We start from the raw sequence: 14,377 nt of genomic DNA, 5'->3' as shown, positions 1-14,377 counted from the left end.
ACGGACATACGCCATATGAGTAAAATTTTACCCGGACAGCGGCACTACGACCAACTGTTATATCGAATTCCAACTGTCAAGGGATCTTTTACGTGCACGGTTTTTCGTCCCATCCGAACGACTAGACAGCTGTCCTTGTCAGGCTCTGCGTCCTGCATCACTGACGGGGGGGGGGGGGGGAGAACCACGCCAGAAAATCGGGATGAACTTTCTCGGCCTTTGCAAATAAAATATAACAATTAACTATACCGTAATTTGTTTTGTATAAAATGATCGAGATAAATTAGCTTAGCCTATTAAAGATGCATTATGTCAAAATTAGAGAAAGATCTGAACGTCCTTGCTATAATAGTTAAAAAATAGATAATGAAAAGTGAATATATGTCATGAAATTACTTTATTCAGAGCGAAGTTATAACTGTTTGAAGATTATAGCGTAGATCATTTATTATCTTAGCCTAGATTGTTCATTTTATCGTAAGGGGGCGGGGTCTTGTGGTTTAACGCGTGCGCGTGGTTACTCATAAAATCATAAGGTCTACCATTGAGTCAAGTGGCGTGGTTTCGATTCCCCGCTCGAACATGACAAGGGATAGGGCCGCCTGTCCTACCTCGTGGGTTTTCTCTGGGTCCTCTGGTTTCCTCACTTTGCTAAAGGCGAGCGAAACATTGAAATATAATTGAACCATATGATAGTCCCCGTATGACATAGTTTGTTTCGAGTGGACGTTAAACCTCAATTATCTCTCAATTTCCCTCGCTATGATATCAGTTATCACCCAGACCCTGACGTAATAATATGATATCAGTTATCACCCAGACCCTGACGTAATAATATGATATTAGTTATCACCAAGACCCTGACGTGTTAATATGATATTAGTTATCACCCAGACCCTGACGTAATATGATATTAGTTATAACGTAATGATATGATATTAGTTATCATCCAGACCCTGACGTAATGATTTGATATTAGTTATAACCCAGACCTCGACGTAATGATATGATATTAGTTATCACCCAGACCTCGACGTAATGATATGATATTAGTTATCACCCAGACCTCGACGTAATGATATTATATTACTTATCACCCAGACCTCGACGTAATGATATGATATTAGTTATCACCCAGACCTCGACGTAATGATATGATATTAGTTATCACCCAGACCTCGACGTAATGATATGATATTAGTTATCACCCAGACCTCGACGTAATGATATGATATTAGTTATCACCCAAACCCTGACGTAATGATTTGATATTAGTTATCACCCAGACTCCCGTCGTAATTAATGATCATTAGGGATTGAGAACCATTGGCGCTGCCTGGAACGAAAAGGAGCAGATAAATCAAACGATAAATCTGTAAAATTAGTAGACCAAAACATTGATAGTGTTGTAGGAAACCAGAAAAAGACAACGCCTAAAATGATAAACGGGCGGCAATATGCAAATGAAATGAAATGGGGTTTAACGTCCAATTGTTCTTTTCCGAACTGGGCTAATGAAGACGGGCATACGCCATACAGTGTGCTATGGCCTACTCTTTAATCGAATTCTAACTGACAAGGGATCTTTTACGTGTACACAGGACCTCGCTTTTTCGTCCCATCGAACCACTAGGCAGCTGTCCTTGTCAGCCCCCCCCCCTCGTCCTGCATCATTGACAAGAGAGAACCACGCCGGAAAATCGGGATGAACTTTCTCGACCAATGCAGGCATCGAACACCCCGCCCTTCAGTCTAGCGAGCCAGCGTCTTACCCACTCAGCTACCGTGACCCTCCCCATATGCAAACGAATACCGTAGCAATAGGGACACACCATCATTCATTCTCATTTTAGGGGAGGTTGGTTCTTATAAGGTCTGTCATGGAGTCAACTAGCGTGGTTTAGATTCCCCAGTTGTACGTGGCAAGGAGTAGGGTCGCCTGTGCAACCTCGTCGGTTTTTCTGCGCCCTCCGGTCCCCGCCCCGAATGCTAAAGACCACTACGCGCAACGAAGTATTGAAATAAAACTGAACCATATATTTGTCCCGAAATCCGAAATGACCTACTCTCTCGATTTATTTGTCGTAAAACGCGGTCGTTTTCTTTGTAATTGACAGGTGTGAGCACGGCTTATATTGGTGCAACAAAAGGATTGATTGGCTGGATATGGACGGATCTCAGTAATGTAGAATATTCAAACTGGGCATCTTCACCAGGATTCTTAAAAACATGTACCATCATGGACAGCAGCAAGAGCTACCAGTGGAGCGCAGTTTACTGCACGGACAGTCATCCTTATTTATGTCAAAAATTGTTTACATAATTTTGCAGTAATGACCATAGCATGAAGACAAAGACAAATACCCAAATGAAGCACGAAGAAAAATATCCAAATAAAGACAAATATCCAATGATAATTTCAATAGCGTAGCCAGCGGGTTGGACATATCTGTCCCGGGGCTCTACTTCAGTCCACTGCTTTGAAAAAAAAAGTTGCATACAAGCTGACGCAATTGTATTTTCCCACAAAAGCACTGCTAATACTAGGTTTCCACTATCACGCTACGATTGAAATCGTGGTTTTAATCATGGAGTAATTGAGGTTATCCAATGAAGCATGAAGACAATTATCCAATGATAATTTCAGTAGCGTAACTAGCGGGTGGGACAGGTCTTTCTCGGGCTGTACTTCAGTCCACTGCATTGACCCAAAAAGTTAGATACAAGCTGACACAATTTTATTTCCCCACGAAAGCACTGCTTATAAATATGTTTGATGTGTGTTGTACTTTGTTCTTCGTGAGTCCATGTTTGTATGGGTTGGAAGTGGATGAGCAGTTAGAGTTCGTCAAGCGGTCAGGACGATCGGTTACCGTTAAGGGAATGCTCATATCATCTGTTGGTTTTATTATTTTAATGCTATTTGAATATTCAATTTAATTCTTAAATGTCAGGTTCAGATTCCCCGGTTGTACGTGACAAGGAGTAGGGCCGGCCGTCCAACCTCGTGGGTTTTTTTCCGACCCTTATGCACAAGCCAATTAATTAAAAAAAATGAACAATGTGTTAGTCCCGAAATGACATAGTTTGTGTCGAGTGGACTTTAAATCCTATTTCTCTCTCTGTTTCTATAAAAACATTTTCACTCGTACAAACGATTTTGTCCTATTTATAGCAACACATAGCCAAAGTCCGTTTATTATTTAAAGGCTCAATACCACTCTTGTTGTAACTGAATAATATGTCCCAATCTTTATTCTGGTCAACAAATTGTACCATTTTACAATATTCCAATTAATTGATGATACAAATTTCATCTTAACACACCTAATTTAAAAAATTGGAAAAATTCAACTAAATGATTTGAAAAGCCTGACGTAAAGCTTTTCAAATGTGACTTGGATTTAAAAATATTTTTGAACCCTCTGGACAAGTAAAATAGGATTTAATGGATAATTTACACAACAGGTAGGACACTAACACATCTAGTACTTAGAATAAGGCTATTTTTTATTTTCTGGAGCTGTCAACCCAGCAAGAGTGTTATTGTCCCTTTAAACGGACATAAATAATGTTTGTTTATACAATGCTGGTAAATTAGTAGAATAAACACATAAAATAACCATATAAAAGTGGTATATACATAAAGCCAGTGTTTGCTATGTACACATTACAACAATTTACTTCAAAGCCATTCATATATATTCACTCTAAGTCGCAAATATAGACTTTCCCTACATAAACGAGTTTGTCAATTATCGAAAACACTCTTAATCTTCTCCCCAGGCACCAGTGACGTTTATTAGGAATGTTTACTCTTCAACTACTTATACAACGACGATGGGCACTCATTAACGCCTAATTGATTAATCAATCTCCTAGCGTAAAGAAATGAAATGAAGGTTCAAAGTCATAGTGTTCTGCTCCAAACTGGGCTAATGAAGACGGACATACGCCATATGAGTGAAATTTTACCCGGACAGCGGCACTACGACCAACTGTTATATCGAATTCCAACTGTCAAGGGATCTTTTACTTGCACGGTTTTTCGTCCCATCCGAACGACTAGACAGCTGTCCTTGTCAGGCTCTGCGTCCTGCATCACTGACGGGGGGGGGGGGGGGGGAACCACGCCGGAAAATCGGGATGAACTTTCTCGGCCTTTGCAAATAAAATATAACAATTAACTATACCGTAATTTGTTTTGTATAAAATGATCGAGATAAATTAGCTTAGCCTATTAAAGATGCATTATGTCAAAATTAGAGAAAGATCTGAACGTTCTTGCTATAATAGTTAAAAAATAGATAATGAAAAGTGAATATATGTCATGAAATTACTTTATTCAGAGCGAAGTTATAACTGTTTGAAGATTATAGCGTAGATCATTTATTATCTTAGCCTAGATTGTTCATTTTATCGTAAGGGGGCGGGGTCTTGTGGTTTAACGCGTGCGCGTGGTTACTCATAAAATCATAAGGTCTACCATTGAGTCAAGTGGCGTGGTTTCGATTCCCCGCTCGAACATGACAAGGGATAGGACCGCCTGTCCTACCTCGTGGGTTTTCTCTGGGTCCTCTGGTTTCCTCACTCTGCTAAAGGCGAGCGAAACATTGAAATATAATTGAACCATATGATAGTCCCCGTATGACATAGTTTGTTTCGAGTGGACGTTAAACCTCAATTCTCTCTCAATTTCCCTCGCTATGTCATAGTTAAGTTTTTAAATGCCACCAATGTTTATATCCATCCGATGTCTTAGAGAGTTGATTATAAGGTTGTCATGTTAATAAATAATAATATATATATACCATTTGAAGGCAAGAGAGAGAGAGAGAGAGAGAGAGAGAGGAAGAGAGAGAGAGAGAGAGAGAGAGTTTAACGTCCACTCGACACAAACAGGGTCATTTTGGGACCAACACAGGGTCCAAGGAAACCGGAGGAACCGGACAACACCCACAAGGTTGGACAGGCAAAAAGTCAAAAGAAAACCCTGCAATAGACAGATTTAGTTCGTACATAATGCTTTAAGTTTAAAGGTCACATTCCGTGTCCTTTGATTTGAAACAAATTCGAGTAAGGCAACAATACACGTACCATAATAGGCTTCCGATTAAAACAACAAAATGAAATGAAATGAAATGAAATGGGGTTTAACGTTCTACTGTTCTGCTCCTAAACTGGGCTAATGAAGACGGGAATACGCCATATAGTGTGCTATGAGGGAAATTTTGCCCGGGCAGCGGCGCTATGACCTACTCTTATATCGAATTCCAACTGTCAAGGGATCTTTTACGTGCACGCCAATGTGTACACGGGACTTCGGTTTTTTGTACCATCCGAACGACTAGACAACTGTCCTTGTCAGGCCCTCCGTCCTGCGATTAAAACAACAAGGTGGGTGTAAAACTTTTACCGACGCCGCTAATATGCATAACAAGGAATCGCATATATATAGTTAATGATGTCAATAACATCAGTTTTCCGATGTGGTTTCCCCTTGTCAGTGGTGCTGAACCATTTGATAATGAACTGCTCACCGTCTTCCCGAAAATGACGGGCATTGGAGGCCGACAATAATGAGCCGATTAAGATCCTTGGCTTAAGTTTAATAATGAGCGGAGATAACAATTTCAATGGCAGAGTAAAACTTGGTGTAAAGTCATGACTAAGTTCGACAATGAGCCATGGGCGTGCAGGGCCTCCGAATGAGAGAGAGAGAGAAATGGGGTTTAACGTCCACTCGACACAAACTAGGTCATTTCGGGACTAACAGTGAGGGGGAAACCGGAGGACCCGGAGAAAACGCACGAGGTTGGACAGGCGACCCCACTCCTTGTCACGTACAACCAGGGAATCGAAACCCCACCGTATGATACAGCGCGCGCGTGCTAACCATTCGGCCATTCCCCCCCTCCGAATGAGGGTATGCAGACCAACGTGAGGGTACTTTAGGAAAAGGGGAGGAGGTAGGATCAGGAAAATTTGAGTTCTGTGGCATTTTAACGTCTATGTGAGCCATGACATGCCATACATTTACACTTGGTTCAAGGATTATGATTAAGTCCTAAGGATCTACACATGAACATAGCTGCAATCCAGAACTAAACGACATGTGAGTAAAGCAAAGAAAGCACCAAAAGGGACTGATATTCCTTCCAAAGGGTACCTGCCAAGTTTCATTCGATTCTTTCCCTTAATGAGGGGAGGGGTAGGGGGTAATACTAAAAGTAGACGGAAAACTCCAAGAACAAGAAGACGATCAAGATACACTTTAAGCCAGACCAAGGAAGTTACTGGTGACAGATTAAATGCCAATAGAGTTCGTGGTGACGGCTAGCGTATTGGCCTTGAGTATGCTAACCGGTATAAACGTTCCCGGTGCCCATGTTGCAATTTTCCTAAATTCATTTAGATAAATAAATAAAAGTAAGACCAATTAGTTGATTCTGAATATTATAGAAATATTAATTCGGCTGTGAAATTTATTCTGGAAGTGATCCGTCTGATTGAGCTTGTATGGGGCCCTTACATCATCAACGAAAACCGGACATATTCTGTACGTACATTGAATGCGATTGGCTTGTAGTATCTCTGAATTAAGTTGGAACAAGGGAAGGGTGTCATTAGGGTGGGCATTTCCTTGAGTATTTAAGGAACTCTGTCTAAATTAGAGAGCACATTTTCGGAAGAGAGGGCACATAGCCACTCCCGCTCCCTCCCCTATACCCTGGTAAGAAATCTCATCGGATTCGAGCGTTATCAACTATTTACATTTTCTCTAGTTTTTGCATTTATGAGGGCAGGGTATACGTAGTCAATTGTCAACCTGCCCAGCACGCCTATGCAATAGGATTTTTGCGTTGGTTACACATAGCGATGAACAATTTTGATGCTACTAAATTTATAATAAGTCTGTCATTGTGTGAACTGGCGTGGTTAGTTCACTGCCCTATACAATAATCAAGAGTTAACTCTAGGAATCACCAACCCTCTCCACGTCACCGGACATGTTAAAACGATGGCTAACAATACCATTTTTATTGCCCGACCATTCTGTATAAACACCGGAGATACATAAATGATATAATGATATATTAATAGAACCAGATATCTCACTCCTGCAATTTTATGTATATTTCAATGGGTATATAATTAGTCTTATGTTTAATAGACCATCACTATAAACGTGTCAAAATCAGCCCCGATGTAGTATATAAACCGAAAACAAAAATCATACAGACCACAGTGAACATTAATCTGTAAAACTGAAAGGTAAGTGATTATCTATACTTATAAAAATTTATAATGGATTTAAAAATTGTAATTGAACTAAAACGGCCCAGCTGTTTTCTAGGAATCATTTAAATATATTTAAAATATATGTGACGTCATCCTTTGATGCTGGCGTATAATTAATTCAAATAATGGTACGGACAATGTGCCAAGCATACATTATTTATGCTAGTTACAATTGTGTACCCGTGTGACGTATTTCATTGCAAAGCACGTGCTTTTAAAATGTCTCGCTCTCGACCATTAAACCACATATATTTCCTTAACGGTGAAAATATTAGCACAACCGTAAAGCTGCACTCGAAAAGATAAAAGGAATGCCGATACAAACTCATTTCAACTTTGGTTGGTTGTAAGGAGCTCTCCAGAAAAATAATGTCAAATACAACAATTTATTTATATTTATATACTAACGCCGTGGTTTTTACAATCTGATTAAAACACAGATCCTATTTCGTTTCGTTTTTTTATACCGGCGTTTTGGTTGAAGGGAGGGATAAGCCAATGAAATGGTCTTTTACGGCGACTTCTTGGCGTGCCATGCACGGAGCTGTGGGTAAACCAATAGAAACGCCAACACCGATTGATTAATCAATGTCTGTCGCCATAGGGTCAAAAGCCGCTCGAGTACAACTTGTCAGATCTTCATGTAGTGTAGGCCATCGAAAGTATAAAAAAACGAAACGAAATATAGACCAATCAGCATTGATGTTACTAGTGGATTACCCACAGTTCCGTGCAAAACACGCCTAAAGCTCGCCGTAACAGACCGTTTCATTGGCTTATCCCTGACACCATTCAGAACACGAGTTAAATAACAACTCTTCCAGATCCAAGTGTAGTAAAGACAAGTAAAACGAAATTTTGAACTATAATAACGAAACGAAATAGGATCTGTGTTTTAATCCAATTGTGTTTTTAATAGTCTGTGGTTAACGAGTATATAAGTAACTAAAAGAGAACACGTGTACCAAGACTGTAACTTATCTTGTAACTATGTATTATATAATTATACCGTTTGTTTCAGTTGAATTGTTAATTGTAGTATGTGCTCTAGTAGCAGTAACATGGGCTGGTAGATCAGATACCAAGATTAGATTCTTATATTGTAACGACGTATTATATAATTATACCGTCTGTTTCAGTATGAAGTTGTTAGTTGTAGTATGTGCTCTAGTAGCAGTAACATGGGTTGGTAGATCAGAAGGATATGTATGTGAACCATGTTCTGAAACAACCTGTGATGATTTGCCAACAACTGATTGTGAACCAGTTTCTGATGTCTGTGGTTGTTGTCAATTATGTGCGACTAAAGAAGGCGAGAGTTGTGGCATGTACAGTCCAAGGTAACTTAACTACATACAGTCGGTCATAATAATATCAAAAATAAACTTATTTCAGTTCGTAACCGTTATCCAGTCTCATTTGCTGGTATATTGATAAGCTAAGCAATTATTTGTAATACATCTATCCTGACGAGCTGGGGATTAAAGGATCTACCGATATTGATAACACAGCGGGTTGTTATTCAAACCGGATCGATCGATCGATCGATCGAGAGAGAGAGAGAGAGAGAGAGAGTTGTGTCGTGGAGACGTTAACACCCCACCTCTCTCTCCCCCCCTCTCTCTCTCTCTCAAAGATGTATCGCCATTTTAAATAGACGATTATAGCGGCTATAGATAAAAATCATAACGTGCGTGTTTATATATTGTTTTCTGTAAGGTTTTATACAGTTGAGAATCTGGTGTGGTTCCCCCTTGTCAGTGATGCAGGACAGAGGGCCTGACAAGGACAACTGCCTAGTTGTTCGGATGGGACGAAAAACTAAGGTCCCGTGAACACATTGGCGTGCACGTAAAAGATTCCTTGGCAGTTGGAAATCGATATAAGAGTAGGTCGTAGCACCGCTGCCAGGGCAAAAGTTCACTCATAGCACACTGTATGGCGTATGCCCGTCTTCATTAGTCCAGTTCGGAGCAGAACAGTAAGACGTTAAACCCCATTTCATTTCATTTAATTTCATTTATATTATGTTTTCTGTTTGTTTTTATACAGTTGTGAATCTGGTACTACCTGTGTGTATCCCGAACTACCAGCTGGTGAGGATGCAAGCCAGTATATGTACTCGTACTGGGGAACATGTACCAGCTCTAAATAGTAAAGACACGTATACACAGGATTAAAACAAATTATCAATTACATTAGTGTTCCATGATTCTGTTCACATCGCACAAAGCAAATCAAAAAAATAAAACCCATTGAAATTATATTTCATCCAAATAAAAGATACCGAGCCATTTTAAAAACAAGTTAATACCGATCAGAAGAACTTATATATTCCATGCACAATTTTATTGTGGCCGAGAAAAGGTATTCAGATCTAAGAAGAGTTTTTCTATCTTTAATACAAAAGAAATGATATGAAATGGGGTTTAACGCTCTACTGTTTTGCTCAGAACTAGGCTAATGAAGACGGACTAACTTTAGTACGGGAAGCTAGTGTCGGATTTACCTACATGCTTGACAGACCTATGGCCTCAAGATCTAGGGGTCCTCTAGAAAGAGAGAGAGAGAGGGAGCGAGAGAGAGAGAGAGAGAAATCAACAGGGGTCTTTAGCAGTGGGAGGAAACCGAAGGACCCGGAGAAAACCAACGTTCAACCGGGGAATCGAAACCACGCCAATTGACTCAATGACAGACCTTATGATGCAGCGCGCACGTGCTAACCATTCGGCCATCCAACCCCTGTTTAAGTTATGTAATAGCCTTAGACTATCAGGGCCCTCACAAACCTTTGTGGGGCCCCATTGGAAACATGTCAGTGACGCCCACACCGCTGCATACTGTAACTGCTTTGTTCAGTGCCTGCACTTAGTTGACATTTTATGATTAAAGAAAATACAATTATTTATACCTTTTAACACTTTTAACTAAATAACTATTTATTAAATCAACTTATTTATGTTTATTTCCCCTCCATTTGATTGAAAAACTCTATAATATGTCGTGGAAAAATCATAATTCTACCTTCTCCATTGCTGAAATATGAACTGGTTTACACAGGTTTGGGGGCAGCGAAGGCCGGTGAATTGCACCTTTAGCTTACCCACACATATTCAAAGGGGCCCGCTTTGAATATTTCTGGTATATGTACTTAGGTAATTTGCCGCCTCCCAAGAAAATTAGTGTCATCCCCGGGCATACCCCCCCTCCCGAGCCCCTCCCTATGTGATGGCCGTGGGCACTGTCCATTATGTGAATAGAAAGAAAATCTCCAGGACTAATGCCCCTCAGTTGTTCGTTCCATTTACATAATGGGCAGTCTTTGGCCATTATCCATCACATGTACCAAATTATTCCCCGGTTGTACGTGACAAAGAGTAGGGTCGCCTGTCAAATCTCGTGGGTTTTCTCCGGTTCGCCCGGTTTCCTCCCACTGCTAAAGACCACTAAAATAAAATTGAACCATATGTTAGTACCGAAATGACCTAGTCTGTGTCGTGTTGAATTTAAACCCCATTTCCCCCCTGTCTCTAAATATTTATACCAAATTTGTCATACTTTTATTGGAAATAACCACCAGATAAATACTTCCGGGACAATGTATCTTTAAATAAGATTTATATTAAAACACTCTTTAAAGATACATTATGTACGAGCTAAATCTTCCTATATTATTATTTATTAACATGACAAACATAATCAACACTCGAAGACATCGGATGGCCGAGATTTAAATGGATTTAAACATTGGCGAGATTTAAAAATTTAACTATAACATGGGGAGAGAGAGTGAGAAAGGAATGAGTTTTAACGTCCACTCGACACAAACTAGATCGGGACTAACATATGGTTCAATTTTATGTCAATGCCTCGCTTGCGCGTAAGGGGCCGTTAGCAGTGAATGGGGGGTGGCACTACGACCCTTCTCCTTGTCACGTACAAGCGGGGAATCGAAACCGAGCCACTTGACTTAATGGCAGACCTTATGATGTCGTGCTTACTCACGCACACGCGTTAAGCAACGAAACCACCCAACCCTCCTACAATAAAATGAACAATCTAGGCTAAGATAATAAACGATCTACGCTATAATCTTCAAACTGTTATAACTTCGCTCTGAATAAAAGCGAGAGAGAGGAATGGGGTTTAACGTCCACTCGACACAAACTAGGTCATTTCGGGACTATCATATGGTTTAATTTTATTTCAATAATTCGCTTGCGCGTAGGGGTTTTTAGCAGTGGGAGGAAACTGGATGACCCGGAGAAAACCCACGAGGTTGGACAGGCGACCCTACTCCTTGTCACGTACAACCGGGGATTCGAAACCACGCCAGTTGACTCAATGAAAGACTTTATGATACAGCGCGCGTATGCTAACCATTCAGCCTTCCAACACCCCGCTCTGAATAAAGTAATTTCATGACATATATTCACTTTTCATTATCTATTTTTTAACCATTATAGCAAGGACGTTCAGATCTTTATCTAATTTTGACATAATGCATCTTTAATAGGCTAAGCTACTTTAGCTCGCTGATTTCATACAAAACAAGTTAGGGGGTCACGGTGAAGTGGGTAAGACGCTGGCTCGCTAGCCTGCAGGTCGGGCGTTCGATCCCTGCATCGTTCCCCCTTGTCAGTGATGCAGGACGGAATGCCTGACAAGGACAGCTGTCTAGTCATTCGCATGGGACGAAAAACCGAGGTCCCGTGTACACATTGGCGTGGACGTAAAAGATCCCTTGACAGTTGGAATTTGATATAAGAGTAGGCCGTAGTAGCTGTCTGGGTAAAATTTCCCTCATAGCACACTGTATGCTCGTCTTCATTAGCCCAGTTCGGACCAGAACAATTGGACGTTAAACCCCATTTCATTTATATTGTATTACGCTGGCATATTGGGGAATCAGGCGTTAGTGAGTATCCATCGTCGTTGTATACGTTGTTGAAGATTAAACATTCTTAATAAACATTTGTTCACTGTGACGTCACTGGAGTCGAGTAAGATTTAGAGTGTTTTTGATAATTAACAAACACGTTTATGTAGAACAAGTCTATATTTGTGACTTTAAGTGAATATATATGAATGACTTTGAAGTAAATTGCTGTAATGTGTACATAGTAAATACTGGCTTTATGTATATACCACTTTTATATGGTTATTTTATATGTTTATACTTTTAATATACTACTTTTATATGGTCACTTTGTGTGCTTTTTAAATATAGCTTAAGTAGTTCTACATTGGATAATGCTTATACCATTAATTTACCATCATTGTATAAACAAACAGTATTTATGTACTTTTAAATAATAAACGGACTTTTCTATGTGCTGTTATAAATAGGACAAAATCGTTTGTACGAGTGAAAATGTTTTTATAGAAACAGAGAGAGAGAGAGAGAGAGAGAGAGAGAGAGAGAGAGGTTTAACGTCCACTCGACACAAGCTAGGTCATTACGGGACTAACACATGGTTCAATTTTTTTAAAATTAATTCGCTCGCGCGTAGGGATCGGAGAAAACCCACGAGGTTGGGCAAGCGACCCTACCTCTTGTCACGTACAACCGGGGAATGGAAACCACGCGTTGTTATAAATAGGACAAAAACATTTGTACGAGTGAAAATGTTTTTTTATAGAAATCTTCAAGCCATTTTATCAAGTGCAGTGGGATCCGGTGCAAACGCGGAACCCTGCACTAAGATTACAAGAGTTTGCGCAATAAAAAGCTAAAAAGTAAACAACAATTCATCATAAATATAACGTTCTATATTTTCTATTATCACACTACCAAACAATAAAGTGGCTGATGTGTTCGTTAATACAACAGTGTTCTTTTTGTAATTCGTTTCATTCGCCATTTCTATAGTTGCTGCTATTATTAATTAATATGTCGTTCCAATTAATTTATCCCATTAACCCTAATAAATAGCAGTTGAAAATTTAAAATATATTACCGACTAGACATAATACCATTTATAAGGATAATGTTTTACTGTTTCATTGAAATTAAAAAAGATTCCGGCGACAAACAGTCAGGTATTAGGTCTGAATTTTCAGTTTTGTCAGATAATACTGCTGTAATTTGGTCAGTTGGGGTTCGTTTGTTTCACCGACGACTTCCCAGACAAATATACAGGTTTTGACAATTTTTGAAAAAGACGGATAGCGTAGCTACAGTTTATAATCAAACACACGAATAACGCAGCTTTGTTACAATACAATCTGATACGGTGATCACGATTAACAATTAATCGTGTAGATCGTAGAAAATGTCTTCCCCCTTGTCAGTGATGCAGGACGGAGGGCCTGACAAGCACAGCTGTCTAGTCGTTCGGATGGGACGAAAAACCGAGGTCCCGTGTACACATTGGCGTGCACATAAAAGATCCCTTGACAGTTGGAATTTGATATAAGAGTAGGCCGTAGTGCCGCTGTCCGGGCACAATTTCCCTCATAGCACACTGTATGGCGTATGCCCGCCTTCATTAGCCCATTTCGGAGCAGAACAGTAAGACGTTAAACCCCATTTCATTTCATTTCAAAAACGTTTCTACGAAAAACAAGATTACCAGGAATGACCTAAAGATATGACAGGTTCTAATAGGATCACCACGATTACTCCACGAATAAAACCACGATGTCGATTTTAGCCCGAATCGTGACAGTGGTAACCTAGCATTTGTCGTGCTTTCGTGGGAAAATACAATTGGGTCAGCTTCTATGCAATTTTTTTTCTCAAAGCAGTGAACTGAATTACAGCCCGGGACTGATCTGTCCGACCCCCTAACAAACGCTACTGAAATTATCATTGGATAATTGTCTACATGTTTCATTTGATAAATGTCTACATGCTTTTGTCAATACTGCTTTATGTTACCACTTTTGACATAAATAAGGATGACTGTCCGTGCAGTAAACTGCCCTCCACTGGTAGCTCTTGCTGCTGTCCATGATGGTACATGTTTCAAACATTCCTGTTGAAGATGCCCAGTTTGTATATCCTACATTACTGAGATCAGTCCATATCCAGCCAGTCATCCCTTTTGTTGCACCAATATAAGCCTTGCTC

At 39.9% G+C, this 14,377-nt stretch overlaps 1 long non-coding RNA gene across 1 annotated transcript; it reads left to right on the top strand.

Moving 5' to 3' along the window:
- Positions 1-7,211: 7,211 nt before the first annotated feature.
- On the top strand, positions 7,212-9,498 carry LOC126812354 (uncharacterized). The gene is made up of 3 exons (XR_007675894.1): positions 7,212-7,275; positions 8,442-8,642; positions 9,355-9,498. It is a non-coding gene; the product is annotated as an uncharacterized LOC126812354 (long non-coding RNA).
- The last annotated feature ends 4,879 nt before the right edge of the window (positions 9,499-14,377 follow it).

This window comes from Patella vulgata, chromosome 1, assembly GCF_932274485.2.
Source record: "Patella vulgata chromosome 1, xgPatVulg1.2, whole genome shotgun sequence".
In the NCBI taxonomy this organism is placed as follows: Eukaryota; Metazoa; Mollusca; class Gastropoda; family Patellidae; genus Patella; species Patella vulgata.
This window is presented reverse-complemented; position numbering and strand designations above follow the sequence as displayed.